This window comes from Heterocephalus glaber, unplaced genomic scaffold (genome assembly GCF_053883595.1).
Source record: "Heterocephalus glaber isolate CG9 unplaced genomic scaffold, H.glaber_assembly_v1.0 deba00001461, whole genome shotgun sequence".
NCBI lineage: Eukaryota > Metazoa > Chordata > Mammalia > Rodentia > Bathyergidae > Heterocephalus > Heterocephalus glaber.
In genome coordinates this window covers 26,067,458-26,083,492 of record NW_028258308.1, presented here as the reverse complement: position 1 = coordinate 26,083,492, position 16,035 = coordinate 26,067,458, and positions in this window count along the sequence as shown.

Genomic DNA, 16,035 nt, shown 5'->3' with positions numbered 1-16,035 from the left:
TAATTTAATGGCAAATGAATTGCTCATGTATGGATTAAGTTTGAAACAAAAAAAATTAGTTTTCATTGATTATTTTATTGAACACAAATGCTAAAGGATATTTATCTTGTGTGTTTTATAATCTATTATTAACAGGACTAGGAATCCCCCAAGGGCAATTAAAACCACTGTTTGTATTTTTTCATTAGCTGAAGTTGTTCCCCAGTTTGGCATTATTTATCAAGGCCATGTAGTGAATATCCAAATTTATTGTTCATTGCTCTTTAGCTGCTGTACATCTTAAAATTGCATGGAACTACTTCATTATTCATATAAATATGTATATTTTTGAAAGAAAATTGTTTTAGTTTGTGTATGTCCAGACAGAGGGCTTCATATTTTATATTCCATAGATTGAGTAGACTAGGGATTGATTATATATTTTGACACAACCCATTCTGGTAATTATTGGATTTCATAGAAAAGTACAGTAAATAACTCTATTACCTAAGGTTAAATCCTTTCTCTTTTCAATTTATATACAAATATGTTCACTAAAATTTATTCTAATATAATCACCCAAACTGGCCTAAGCTTCATTACTTTCTTTGGAAACTGTTAAATTAATTGTTATGCATAGAATTAATCTTTACTCTGAAAATAGGCCATGATTTCTTTGTTTAGTGTACAACTATGAATGATTTTCATACACCCCATGTAGAAAAATTTAATTTGTACACCAGCTATATTTATCAACTCCAAATGTTTTTCCGTCTATGCCTAATTTTAAGATTCTACATAGTACCCTAACATATATTTGAAAACTATAAAAGAATACACAATTGAATTAAATATATTTCTTAGTTGGCTTAGTGACTTGCTAACTGAAATTTAGTTTTCAAGAATGTGACTCCCATTCCTAACTCCTGAGGGCAGCACAACAATAATTCTACAAATGTGTATTGAATACCTGCTGAGCACCAATCACATCCAAGTATTAGAGATATATGAAAAAGAAAATCCTGTTTTTGAGAAGCTACACTGTAACAGAGTGATTGTGGGTCAGTCTGACTTAGCTTAGAAGTACATCTCAGATGCTATGGAGCAGAGTGACTTTGGGCTGAACACGTGATTGTCTGACCCATCCGTTCCGTTCATCTGTAAATCACTCATAATACTAACTTTATATGTGGTTATTGTGATGACTTAATAAGATACTGTACACAAAGCACTTAGCATAGTAACTGGAGCAAAATAAGGGCTTGAGACGTTTTTAGTGTTTGTACTTTATCCTTACAGTTAATAACACTCTGGATGAGAAACAGAATGATTACTTACTTATGGGTGATGTAAGCACTTGTTTACAATGTCCTAGTCCCTTACAGGGCAACATACTGAGGCAAGTATTTCCTGTGCATGCAAAGTGAGATTTATCCTGCAACTATGAATCTCAGAGCCTATCTCAAAAATGGACCTCTGTTCCACCTCCCTCCTAAGAAGGGGGAAGGACCCAAAAGTTTAGTTTCCAATGCAAGCAGATCTATTTTAGGAAGAGGAGGGGTAAGCCATAGCATTTTAAAACTCTTCTGGATTACAAACAAATGGGTTCAAGGGAGAAAAATCCCTGCATATATATCTCTTCAGCGTATTTCATTATGTTAAGCTCACAGAGTCTTTATCTTTCAATTATTCTTTGCCAGTATTTTTTTTACTCAGAAAACATTGGCCATGAAAAAACATGAAAATATTCACATTGTTTTTAAGCAGTGGTCAGCAACCACTAAGAACTATTGTTGTTATCATTACTAGCACCAGGAGGAGCATAATAATATGAGTGTACATTCCATATTCTTCCTTCCCAAGGAAGAGAGAAGAGAGGGGTTTTGGGAAATGACTCATGCTTTGTAAATAAATGACATTTGTCTTCACTACTTCAAGTTTTTTCTCAGAGTTTTCTCAATATACTAGGACCCCCACCCCAACTTTGTCTTTGGTGAGAAAACCATGACTTATTACCAAAATTAATTAATAGTATCCATCAGTAATGTATGTCCTGTGGAGCACTAGTTGAAAAATATGGTTTTTGGAAAAGTTCTTATGACAAATAAGGTTATAAAAGTCTATGGTAAGATGTAGAAAAAGCATTTGACAAACTCCAGCATGTATTTATGATAAAAACCCTACAAAAAATTGGAATAGATGGTCTCTACCTCAAACTGATAGAAGCCATCTATGAAAAACCAACAGCCAATATCATACTAAATGGTCAAAAACTGAAATCCTTCACACTAAAATCAGGAACAAGACGAGGATGTCCACTATCACCACTCTTGTTCAATATAGTTCTGGAAACATTAGCCATGGCAATTAGACAAGGGAAAGAAATAAAAGAAATAAAGATAGGAAATGAAGAAGTCAAATTGTCCTTATTTGCAGATGACATGATACTCTATAAAGAAGACCCCAAGACTCCACCAAAAGTCTTCTAGACTAAATAACCAAATTCAGTCAAGTAGCTGCTTACAAGGTCAACACACAAAAATCAATAGCTTTCCTCTACACCAATGACAGATTCACTGAGAGAGAAATAGGGCAAATAATAGCATAATTTTCACCATAGCATCCAAAAAACTGAAATACCTAGGAATCAACCTAACAAAAGAAATCAAAGACCTCTTTTCTGAAAACTATAGCACTCTCAAAAGAGAGATTGAAGATGATATCAGAAAATGGACAGACATCCCCTGCTCCTGGGTAGGAAGGAGTAATATAGTGGAAATGGCCACACTTCCAAAACTGCTATATAGATTTAATGCAATTCCAATGGAGATCACAGCAGCATACTTCATGGATCTTGAGAAAACAATCCAAAACTTCATTTGGAACAAGAAGAGACCAAGAATAGCAAAAGCAATTCTAGGTAACAGAGGTATGGCAGGGGTTATCACAATCCCCAACCTGCAACTCTACTACAAAGCTACTGTGATAAAAACACCATGGTACTGGCAAAGAAACAGACCTGAGGACCAGTGGATCAGATTAGAAGATGAAGAAACAATGCCAGACACACTCAGCCATCTCATCTTTGACAAAGGAGCCAAACACCCTCACTGGAGGAAAGATAGCTCTTTAATAAATGGTGCTGGAAAAGTTGGGCTTCAACTTGTCAAAGATTAAAACTACACCTATATCTCTTGCCATGCACTAAACTAAAATCAAAATGGATTAAAGGTCTAAATATTTAAATGGAAACTCTGAACCAGTTGGAACAGAGGTTAGGTAGAACCCTTGAAGACATCGGTGTAGGGAAAGATTTTATGAACAAAACCTCAGTTGCCCGTGAACTAGCACAAACAATCAAGTGGGATCTCTTCTTATTAAAAGGCTTCTGCACAGCAAGAGAAACCACCAGCAGTGTGAAGAGACAATCCACAATATGGGAAAAAATCTTCACCTGCTCTTCCTCAGACAAAGGTCTACTATCTCCAATCTATAAAGAACTTAAAAAGATCAAACCTCCCAAATTTAAAGACCCAATCCAAAAATGGGCATCTGAAATGAACAGACATTTCTCAGACAAAGAAGTAGAAATAGCAAATAAATACATGAAAAAATGTTCAACATCACTGGTCATTTGAGAGATGCAAACAAAAACAATGCTGAGATTCCACTTCACTCCAGAAAGAATGCCTGCTATCATGAAATGAACCAATAACAAATGCTGGCAGGGCTGTGGGGAAAGAGGAACCCTGCTCCACTGCTGGTGGGAGTGTAGACAGGTGCAACCACTGTGGAAATCAATATGGAAATACCTCAAATTCTAGGACTGGAAGCCCCTTTTGACCCCACTATTCCACTGCTGGGGATCTTCCCCAAAGAACTAAAAGAACCATACCACAGTGACATATGAGCGCCCATGTTCATGGCAGCACAGTTTGTAATAGCTAAAACTTGGAAACAGCCCAAATGTCCATCAAGTGGAGACTGGATCAAGAAAATGTGTTTATTTTTTTTATAAAATGGAGTACTACTCAGCCATAAAAAATGAGAAATTAGAGACATTTATAGCTAAGTGTATGCACATTGAGGCTATACTCTTAAGTGAAATAAATAGGACACACATGTGTAAATACTGAATAGTTTCTCCAGTGTGAGAAACTGAAAGTGTAAATAGGGACTAAAATGTATAATAGGTAATGTAAAATAGGAAGAAAAGGGGCAAAGGGGAAGGAAGTGGGAGGGCTAGGGGAAAGGATAGAAGGTAATGGGATTAATATGAGAAAATGGAAAAATAGGAACAAAATCTTTGTAAATAGGGAGGAATGGAGGGGTTGAAGGGAGGGTTGGGCAAGGGTGAAAAATTAGAACCAAGAGAGATTATTTAAAAGTGCAAATTTCCAATGATGAATGTCATTATATTGTATACCTAAAATGTACCAATGATTAGAATGAATAATCGATAATGTAAAGTAGGAAGAAAAGGTGAAAAGGGGTAGGGGTAGTTGGAGGGGCAGGGGAAAGGAAAGAAGGGAAAGGAAAAATGATGAGAAATGGAAAAAATGGAAATAAAGTCTTTGTAAATAGGGAAGGGTGGAGGGGGTGAAGGGAGGGCTAGGAATGGGGAAAAAATAAGAACCAAGATGCACTATGTAAAGGTTCAATTCCCAATGAGAAATGTAATTGTGTTGTGTACCTAAAATGTACCAATAAAAGAATTTAATAAAAAAAAGTCTATGGTAGATCTCTTCCCTCTTGTATAGTCACAAGACTCAAAACGCTGTTGTATGTTTTGAGAAATTCTTCAGAATGTTATTTAGCTCATTGTTTTCTAAATCTCCAAGTGAAGGAAGCCAAACTTTAAAATAATTGGATCTATAGCAAAGGTGACTTATATTCTTAGGCAGTTGGTAAAGAACCTGTGTAGAATCTTTCAACAACCACTTGCCACAAGTGAACACAAAATCAGCAAAATTTAATATATAGGTGCAGAAATGTATATATAGGTACAGGTACATATCAACAAATGTTATATATAAAATGTATATTGAAAACCTATTATGTGTCAGACATTATATTTAGTATTGGGGATACAAAAAGTCTTAGAAATTATTGCTTTTCCCTTGAATATCTGATGTATGCATAAGCTCTGTCCTGAACTGTTAACCAACATCCTATAAGCTTCTGTAAAAGTCTCAGGTCAATTCTAACTCAAGCCCTATTTCTAGGATTTGTGTTGAGTAAATCAATCTCTTGTTTATTGAAGGTAGAAGAGAAATTTAATTTCTATTAAATCCATTAGATAACCCTTTTCAAATATCCTTATCAATTTCAGTGAACCTATAACTTTATTACATCACCAATCTAAATGATCTAAAGGATCAGTGATCTATTTTCCCCCTTTATTTATTTAATTTTTTTTGCAGTGAAGGAGAATTCACTCTGACCTTTTAAAGAAAGCATGGTAAAGCAAATAAACAAAAAAATCCTTCTTTGAGTGTTAGTTCTTACTAAAGCTTTTATGTGATTGTTTGATTAAGCCTTCAGTTTATGTAATGTGCAAAAGACTGATTTTTTTGCTTCCTTTGGTCAGTTATTAATCTAACAGATACTTGCTGAGCATTTATTGTTAGTTATTGTATTTTTGTAGTGTGACAGGACAGAGCCTCAGTTCTTGACCAGCTAAAATACTATTAGATAACACAGAAAAAACAAACAAAATATGGCCTAATAAGTCATTGATAGAGGCAGAAGAGGAGGATTGAGAAGAGGTGTTGAACCCAACCACTGCCTAACGAGACAGAAATGGAATTAGAGAAAGACCACAACCATGTGTCCATGACCCTGAATGGTGTCACTTTTTCCTGTACATTGATGTTGTAAAAAATAATAAAAAGATAAAGTTACACAATAGCACACAATTTCCATTATTGTAAGATATAACATTATAACCTCCAGGTGTCTCCTGGTCCCATGAATGTCATTCTTTAAATCTGTGTATTAAGATAAACATGACTGCTTCAACTGAAAACCTGACAACATTTACTTCAGATTACCTTCCTATGAATTTCAGTGGAAGTGATACTGCTTCACATACGTTAAAGCCTATTTACTCAAGGATCTCATTCTACTTTAAGGCAATCTAATGGAGCAGCATGAGGATCTGATACTGAGAAATCTCCCTGAGATGATAATGAGTGTTCTTAAATTTTATATTACTTTTCAAAACAACAAGGAAAAAATATGGGAAACAGCAGATCAGAAAATGTGATTAGTCAACTGGGAATAGTACAACTTAATTAAAAATCTCTTAATTTAAACCGATGTAGAGAGTTACTAAAGGCTCAGTTATGAATTACAAGGAAAACCTGACTAGGTTCTTTTACATCCATTGGGTGATTGATGACATTTGGACAGTAACTCCAATCAGATGTGGGTTAAGTACTGGGCCATCTGGTCCTTTATCTCTTCCAGTGAGTTAGTCATGTGACCCTAGGTACAGCACTTGAGGTCTGAAAAATGAGGCCTGCTAATTTGAGTATTTCACTGCCTGTAGAGTTCTTAATCTGGTAACAAATGGCTAAAGAATTTCCCCCAAATCCCTAAAACTGTGCGCAAAATCTTAGTAATATGCATATGTGCATATTTTCAGAGAGATAATCCCTAAATTACAGTAGATTCTCTCTATTTATAGAATGTTAATAACTACATTGCTTTTTAGTCTAAAATGTTTTAAGGATCTGTATTTTTTACAGCTTAATACTTTAGTCACATTTTTCTCAGGGAGTAGGAAGTATTCGGAATAAATGGTGTCCCTTTAAACAACAAACCCATTTGAAGCCTTTCTCCTTTTCTAAGAAGGAAGCAGTTTTTTTGTTTTGTTTTCTTTTGTTTTATTCTGCTCTGAGAATATGGAAAAGTTAACATGGTAGCCATGAGCCCTTTACTCCTTTCCAATTTATTTACTTCATTACCCTTATATGTATATCAAAACATTCTACCCCAGTATTGCATTACTTACCTGCAAGGGAAGTGCAAAATGTCTCTTAGGACAATTTTGCTTTCTTATTGGAGTTCTTTCAGATCAAATATTTGAGTTTTCTTTATTCATAAATCCAGCACAATTTCACAGGACTGAGTTTTTAAAAGGGGAGCCTCACTTAAGAATGGTAAACACTAACATAGAGTTTACATAGCCATAAATCTAAGCTAAAGGGAAACAGGATCTTGTAACACATTCTTCTTGCAAAACACTGCATAGTCATGCCCATCCCTGTGATGCACAAGAGACACTGATCTCCAGGAGAAATTCTGGGGTGCCCCAGTATAAGTTGTCAGTCTATATGAAGCATAGCTTCAAACTGATGATTTTGAAACTAGATACATCCTCATCTCTCCATTCTGCCCCATGATTTCAAAGAAATTTCTGAGCACGGTTGCATGAATAGCAGGGACTGGTAGGAGGAAGGAGAAGTGGGAAAGAGAATTTTGAATCAGTGCATTCTGGCATATATGTGACAATGTGCGAAGCAGAGGGAAGAGAGAAGTCAATCTATTCTTTTTTTTTTGGTACCAGGGATCGAACTTGGATCCTTGTGCTTGTGAGGCAGGTGGCAGAATCACTGAGCTAAATCCCTGGCCTCATGAAGTCAATCTATTTTTACATAAATTCTGTAGTAAACAAAGATGATTTTAGTTGCAGTTGGTTAATTTCCCTTTATTTTATTTTATTATTATTATTATTATTATTATTATTATTTTGGTCTGCTTGAAACAGTATCTTACTCCTCTCCCAGCCTCTTCTAATTTTCCAGCCTTCTGTCTGGGTGTAAATTTCTCCCAAGGTCTGAACTCACTTACACAGCTATCTTCTGTCCTAGAATGTTATTAACCAGTCCTAGACATGCTGTGTCCAGGATTATCTTCTTCTATGCTCTGTGTTCCTACCCACACTGACTTCTGTTCTTATCTGCCTATATTTTCTAATCAAAATTACTTCAACTAGATCATTTTTTCTGCTTCTCTCTCAACTGTTAGGCTGGGAGCTGTAATGGTGAAAGTAGGAATTTTAAAAAGCTCTGATTTGGAAAGCTAACTTCTCCGTTTTTAAGCTTTGTGGTCTAGAAAATATATAACTTCTCTGAGCTCATAGGAATACAGCTCAGAGGCAGAGCATGCATACAAGTTTTGGAGTTCAACCTCCAATATGCTTATTTGTAGAAGAGTAGGAATGCAGGTATCAATGTACCCCTGTGTCTAACACAAGGCCTGGAACAAATAAACTATGAGTAAACATTTGCTTACTTACCAACTAGGCCTTAAGGTATTTATTGGAGCTAGAAATAATCATATATATGCAAGTTTGTAATGACAAATAAATGAGTTCTTTAATTCTTTCAGCAAATTTATTTGCTACATAAAAATCACCAATCAATAGGCAGGGATTCAGTGAACTGACAATATTTGTTAGCAAGATTTTTAGTTTCTCTTTTCTGTCTATCAGTTGTGCTGAGAGCATTTCTTTTCATTCCTAGTCCCAATGCTGGCCTACTCTACTGTCACCCTCCTGCATTTCCACAAGTGAGGTCAGTGCATGCCATTTGTAGTCAACCACAGGAGGCCTACTTACCTGACTTACCTGACCTACCTCAGTTGTCCTGGATCCAGGACCTGCTTTCATCCTCCCTGTGCAGGACAGTTCTTTAGATGGCCTTGAACATCATCTTTTATCACTTGTGGTTCTCAAGAATAACCAATATTCTCTCAAGAATATGCCAGGGATGTTATGTCCTCAGATAAAAGAGAAGCAGGCCTGTAAAGACCAGGCTCTGTCCCCTAGAAACAGGATGTCCTTCAATGCTTCAGTCCAGTGCGTCCTGTTGCTCCCAGGTATAAAATCCAGGGCAGGCTGCATTTTCAAGACCCTCAGCTACAGAGAAAGTGGGGCATGAACAGATGAGACTCCATCTGTTACAAACAGCTCCTGAAGACTTGGAGCACTGATTTGCCACAAACTCTATGGTTCTGTTGTCCCTGGCATATCTGTAATACATTGACTTCATTTAATTTTTAAGTTTCTGTCTCATCAGACTCAGGCAAGTTGCCATCCAGTGCACAATTGTTCACCTGCCCCAGACCTTGCTGTTATTTATAGAAGGGCAAGAATGAGGTTGGAACAGAAACACCCTAACTTGGAGTTAGGCTACATTTGTGTGAGTAGGTTTCTGCGTTTATATGGAAATAATTTTTTATAACAAACTCTTAGCTTTCAAAAAGCAAGGAAATTTTTCATGGTTGAGGTGGATTGTTAAATTGATTGGCTTGTAAGGTGCCTAGGAGATTAGTAAAACATACATCTGGGTGTGTCTGGGTGGATCATAGAGGGGTGATTTGGGGATATATATTTGGTCTCTCATCCCTTCCTCTCTGGCACTGCTCCCTTGCACTGCTTTCCAGGTGGCATGAACTAAGCATCTTTGCTCTACCCTTAACCTTTTACCATGATATTTCTGCCTTGGAGCTGGCTGACCATGGACTGAATCCCCTGAAACTATGAACAAATTAAACCTTTTCTCCTTTAAATTGTGTCCCAGCAATGAGAAAGCTGAATAATACAAGTTTGAGTTAGTTAATATTTAGTGTATTTCCTGTTTAACATTCTAGAATTCATCTAGCACTAACCTCCCAGAGTATCTTATAGTACCTTATATTTTCTTTGATTTCAAGTTTTGCTTTTTGAATGCAACTGAAACATTTTATAAGCAGATTTTGCTAAATGTTTATATATCCCTCATTTGACCAGAACACTTGTAATGAAGAGCTCAAGTCCTTATTATTTACTCAGCAAGAGGAATATGACTATTTCAGATTTGTGTAATAGTCTCCAGGGCTTAAATATCAAAGATGTTCAATTGGTCAAGGTTGAAACATTCAGTTTGGGGCATTTAAAAATATGATACAACTTATTCTACTTTTGTCAAATAAATGGGATGAACTATGTTATATGCATGTCATTTTATTATAAGTCATGTTATTTCACAGAGTGCACTTGCACAAGTGCAAATGTGAATACCTTGGAATTATTTTATGAAAGTTCTCTAACTTTCTTCTAAAGATCCCTCAGTTTACAAAAAAGAAAGTATCTATATGGTGGAACGGTAAATGAAGCATATTCAGCTCTGGGAGAAATGTACATATTAAGTCTATAGAGACAAAGTAAAATAAAAGAAATAAAAAGCTTAATCAAAGAATTCCACAGGAGGTAAATTTTCCCCACAATAAAGTGTAATTTCAACTGTGTATCCATAATTTCTTGGACAGCTTTCTCATTCCTGGGACAACATAACTGACACTTGCAATTTATAGAAGTTTATTTTGCTCATGGCCTTTGAGAATATAGTCTATGGTCAACTTGCTCCAAGGCAGAAACACTAGGGTGATGGGCTTGCTGGAGAAAAGCTACTCACTTCTTGGCAGCAGTTGGAAAGTGCACCAGAAAGAACAAGACCAGGGACCAGATATGGATCCCCAAGGTCTTGCCTCTATGACCCACCTAGTCACACTCAGAGAGCAATCAACTGATGATCCAGCTTAATTACCATACTTGGGTGGAATCTTCTACATCTTTTAGCCTCCTTGATCCTCCTTTGATCTTGCAAACCCTGATCTAAGGGCTCCAGGAGAAGGATGTTAGTGATGTGACTAGACTTGGCAGAGCCCAGTATTCTGCTTATCAGCTGAGGGACTCTGCTTTCTGTCCTGTCTCAAATAACTGTAGGATGGAAGCCTACCAAAAGAAAGCAAACTATTCTGAAAACAGATTTTGAGTAGCTCACCTCAGGGTTGAGCTTCAGGTATCCAAAGTAGCCATTCATAGGGGTGGAGGAAGCACAACAAGGATTTCAAGAAACCTGCAATAAAGAAAGCTGAGTGCTTGTAGCATTTTGTCCAGTTGTTTTCTGAAAGGTAACATTTGATACTATTCGTCATTAACTTCCTCTGTCTCCTTAGGGGCCTCTCTTTCTACATCTGCTATCTTTGTCCTATCATAGCTAGACAATGATTTACCAAGTGGTAGATCTTATCTCTTTAGGGGGAGCATAGCTTGGTTTTCAAATATTAAATTTCTAAAATGTTCAATTTAACCCACCTCTCTTGTAAAGTCTGTGCTGTGAAAGCAAGAAATGAAATATTCAATGAGTTATTAGTCAACATTAGAATCCATACAAAACAAGTGATTTCACTTAGGAATATTGAGACAGTACCTTTAACTTCAAAGTCAGTATTTTCTCTCAATAAGTCTTTCCATTTTAGGTTTCTTCTACCACAGTTGATTGTATAAATGACCATTCCAATTTGGCCAGGTTATTCAATATATAATAAATTTTATTTGCTACATTTATACAATTATTTCCTTAATTCTATTGATATTTTTCTAATATACTCATTGCTCAAATATTATTTCCATTTGTTTATTTCTCATATATTATGTTCTGCCTATCATTGTAAGAAATTGTTCTTTCTTATCAACTCTGTCCCACTATTTCAATTCAATAACCATGAATCATTGTTGGCTTTTGAAAAATTCTATTTGTCTGCCCTAAATTGTCAACCTATGTTAATTAAAAGAATGAAATGAGGCAATTTGAAAAGAAATGGAACTGTGAATGATAACTAATTTTCAAAGGATGCTGTACAAAGAATTTAAATAAAAGTTCTAGGATGATATTGAGACCAAAAATGAGTTTTCTCTGAGCAACAGAAAGGGATGCACAGGTATGCACAATCTTCAGAAGCAGATTGGTTCCAATTCCACCTTCTGTGAATCAAAACCTCTTGAAATTCTCATTCTTTGTGTGCCCATTATTGAATACCACTGCAATACACAGTGGAAGTTCTTTATGAGTACTGAGAGTGGTAAGCACATTTTTCACTACATTTTAGCTGTTTAACTCAGTGAGGACAGTAGGCTTACTGATTGGTTCTGGCCAATAGTTATAACATGTAATAGTCAATGGATAGGTTATACCAGAAGACAACACTAATGACAGCTCAGAATCAATGGCCTAAAAATATGTTTCACTCATGGAAATCAACATAGGAGGAACAGTTGAAGCCATAGGCACAGGAAAGGTCTCATGAATAGGAATTCAGAAGCATGGGGAATAATATCAAGAATCAGCAAATAGGATTATATCAAATTAAAAGGTTTCTGCAGGTCAAAAGAACTAACAGTAAGGAGGCAACTCACTGAATGGGAGAAAATCTTCACTGGCTACATTTCTAGTAGAAGATCAATATCTAGAATATATCTATATAAAGAACTCAAAAAAATTCGCTCCATAAAACAATGAACCCAATAAAAAGTGGACAAATAAATGGAATAGATACTTCTCAAAAGAAGTTCAGATGGACAAAAGTTAGGTGAAAAATGTTCACTCTCTCTAGCCATCACAGAAATGCAAATTACAGCTACACTCAGATTTCATTTCACTTCAGTGAGAATGGCTACAGTTGAGAACAAAAAGCAAAACAATGAATGCAGGCAAGGATGGGGGCAAGGCTTCTACAAGGTTGGTAGGAATGTAAACTAGCACAACCATTGTGGAAATTATTATGGGCATTCCTCAAAAACAGAAATATTATTTCTAGACATAGAAATATTATTTGATCCAGCTATACCCCCCTGGGTTTATTCCTGAAAGAATTAATGGCAGGATGCTATAGTAATACATGTGTACCCTTGTGCATAGCTGGACAATTCCCCAAAACTAAGCTATAGAAACAGCCTAGATGCTTCACAGTAGGTGAATAGATGAAAAAAAAATGTGGTATACATACACAATAGACTATCACCAAACCAGAAACAAGAATGAAATCATGTCATTTGCAGGAAAATGGATGAAACTGGGAAATATTAAGTGAAATTAGCCAGACTCAAAAAGTTGACTATTACAGGTTTTTTCTTATATGAGAAACTGAAAAAAAAAGAAAGCCAGAAAAGAAAGAAAAGAAAAACAAAGAAGAGAAAAAGAGAGAAAAATGTTTAAAAAACATAATGGAAGCCACGAGGTAGACTTTTGGAGATTGGGAAGGGACTCAGCAAGAGAGGGAAGAAAAGGAAGAGTGAGGAATGGGGAAGACATTAACACATGTTGAATGTGTTCACTAACTTCTAAAAGCAAACCCAACCATTATGTAATATTAATGTGCGCTAATAAAATAAAATAAACTGTTTCATCACATGACCTCCAAAATTTGACTTTATTTTGACCAATATCCATTTTTCCAGTTACCACTATAAAAACAACAACAATAATTTTCTCAAAACATTACTTATTGAGCTGCTGCTCAATGTCTGACACTGCTGTAAGTTCTGGTGATATATCAGTAAACAAACCAAAGGAAAGTCTCCAGTCTTAAGATGTTTGCATTCTAGAGAAAAGAGAAAGACTATACCACAATTATTTTGTAGAAGTTATAATAATGTGATGATAGCAAATATTTATTGAGCAATTTACTATGACAAAACTGTGATGAAATATTTAAATATATTGGTTTCTTTAATTCACAACCAAAAAACTACAATGTTGTTATTATTACTTTACCAATAAACTGGGCTTAGAAAGCCTTAAATAATTTAACCAAGGATAAAGAATGAGTGAGAAGTCCAACTGGGAATTGAACCTTCATCTCTCTGCCTCCAAATTCTGACTAAAATTCTGACCAAATTGTAACTATATCACTTCAGCACCTCTACGATCAAGGTTAACTGGCTTCTTCATTTCTATGTTTCTCTGACACATTAAATTGACACTTCATTTTATTGTTAGCATTCCAATATTAGTTTACTGAGTACTTACTCATATGTGCATTTCTAAAATTTCTTGCTTTAAAACTTCTTTATAAATGTATGTCTGTAGTACATCTAGTTTGGGTTATTGATACATGCATATATTGCATCTTGATCATTTTCACTCCCCTGTCTCCCACATTCCCCCTCCTTCCTTCCCAAAGTCCTTTCCCATCTCTACAGAGTCTACTTCCCTATTAACATGTCTTTTTTATTTTGCTCTTAAAATTATTTGTATTTTAGGCATCTCATATTACAGAAACCATATATGACTTCTGTAACTTTTTTCACTTAGTTTTATGGTCTTGAGATCCATCCATTTTCTTACAAATGACTTAAATATGTCCTTCATTATGGCTGAGATATATAGTTCATTCATCTGTTGATTGATATACAGATCACTTCTGATTCCTGCACCTCCATTACATTCTTCAAATTTCATCAGCTTTATGTTGTCTTCTGGAACCTTCATCTTGTTGTTCAAGGTCTCTTCAGTGTCACCCCAGCCTATTTTTCCAATCTCTTATCTTCGACAATAATTATATTCAGCATTTCTATTAAAGTTTTACCATTCTCAAGCCCCTCCAATAGTGCATGAAAATCCTGTGTGGTCTGTTTCACACACATACAAGTATTTTTAAACCTAGTTTAAATATCATCACTCTATGAAAACTTTTTTGACCACCCTGGTGCAGTCAGTTCAACATATGCAGTCATACCTTGGTAATTGATTGTCTTGAAACCTGTGGCATTTACTCAATGGATTTTGATGCAAAAATGTTTTCCTGGTCATTTTTTTGGTACTTGACATATAGGCTAGAACTTGTCAGTGTCAATTGCCTGGTGACATGCTACCCTTTTCAGTTAAAGTGAGTGTTTAGTTCTCATCATTTTATATACACATTGTGCCTCCTGGAACCAATTAATGATGAGTACCAGGATACAACTGTAATTTATTTTATATTGTCACATGTTTTGCAAGATACTATTTTAGTAAGGGCTGGGGATTTAGCTCAGTGGTTCCATCACTTGCCTCGAAAGCGCAAGGTCCCAAGTTCGATCCCCAGTACCAAAAAAAAAAAAAAAAAGATACTATTTTAGGAATCAGATAGACTTAAGTACAACTCATAAATAAAAGGCCAATGTGACTAGCACATGATATGTGACTGCTGTCTTTGTTCTTTATCACGATTACTCCTCAAACTGCTTGGCCTTCAGAATGTTATTTTCTTTTTCCTACCCCTTCATCTTCATTTTCCTTAAATATTTCATACTTTATATCTCTACTTCACTTTGCATTGAATCCATCACCTCTGCTGCTATTATTTCTCCTCTCACCCCAGGAGTGGTCCAAGGAAGATGTACTCTAGCACGAAGTGGGGATGAGGACTCAGGAAAGGGAAAAATATCAAAGCCCTCCTTTGACTCTTCCTTATTCGGACATCTGTCATTGTTCTCTTATCTTTAGCAGTGATCCCCAGCACTGTCCAATCTACTCTTCCCCTTTTTCCCAACTATAGATCAACTCAGTTCTTTTTATTGCACCAAACTTACCAGTACTCTAAACCATGTCTCACTTTTTTTCATTTAAGAAACCAGTGAAAATTCATCTTTTAAAATCCATGTATGCCTTTAATTTTATCTACCATGTCTCAACAAAACATTTAAGATCAGTATTTGGTTTTGGTATTGATTGAAATTGTGAGATGAGAAAATAATATGTACTAAATATTAACAACATGCCAAATAATATTCTAGACATTTTATAAATATTGACTCAATCATTACTGTATTCCAATGGAGGTGTTATTATTCCTATTTTATAGATGGAGGCAGAGAGAGATTAAGAAATTTTCCATAAACTTTACAGATATTAAGTGACACAATAAAATCTCAGAAAATCTGTCCTCAAAGCCAGTTCTCAGATCTTCTTTGACAGGCTCCATGTGCTACAAATGTCCACAGAAGGAGGGAACTGGACAAGAAATGATTTGTGTATGCAGCTGTCTAGGACAACCAACATTCCTATGTATTTACATACTCTCACCTTTTTTGCTCTTTGCTTCTCACCCTGCTACAGTCATTACCTCAGTCGATGGGAGTCATCATTAGAGTTGGGAGGAAGATAGTTCTATTTCTATTTTTTAAAAAGTTTTTGTTTTAAAGGATCCCATGTACAACTCATGATCGATCAAGTTTATAGTATT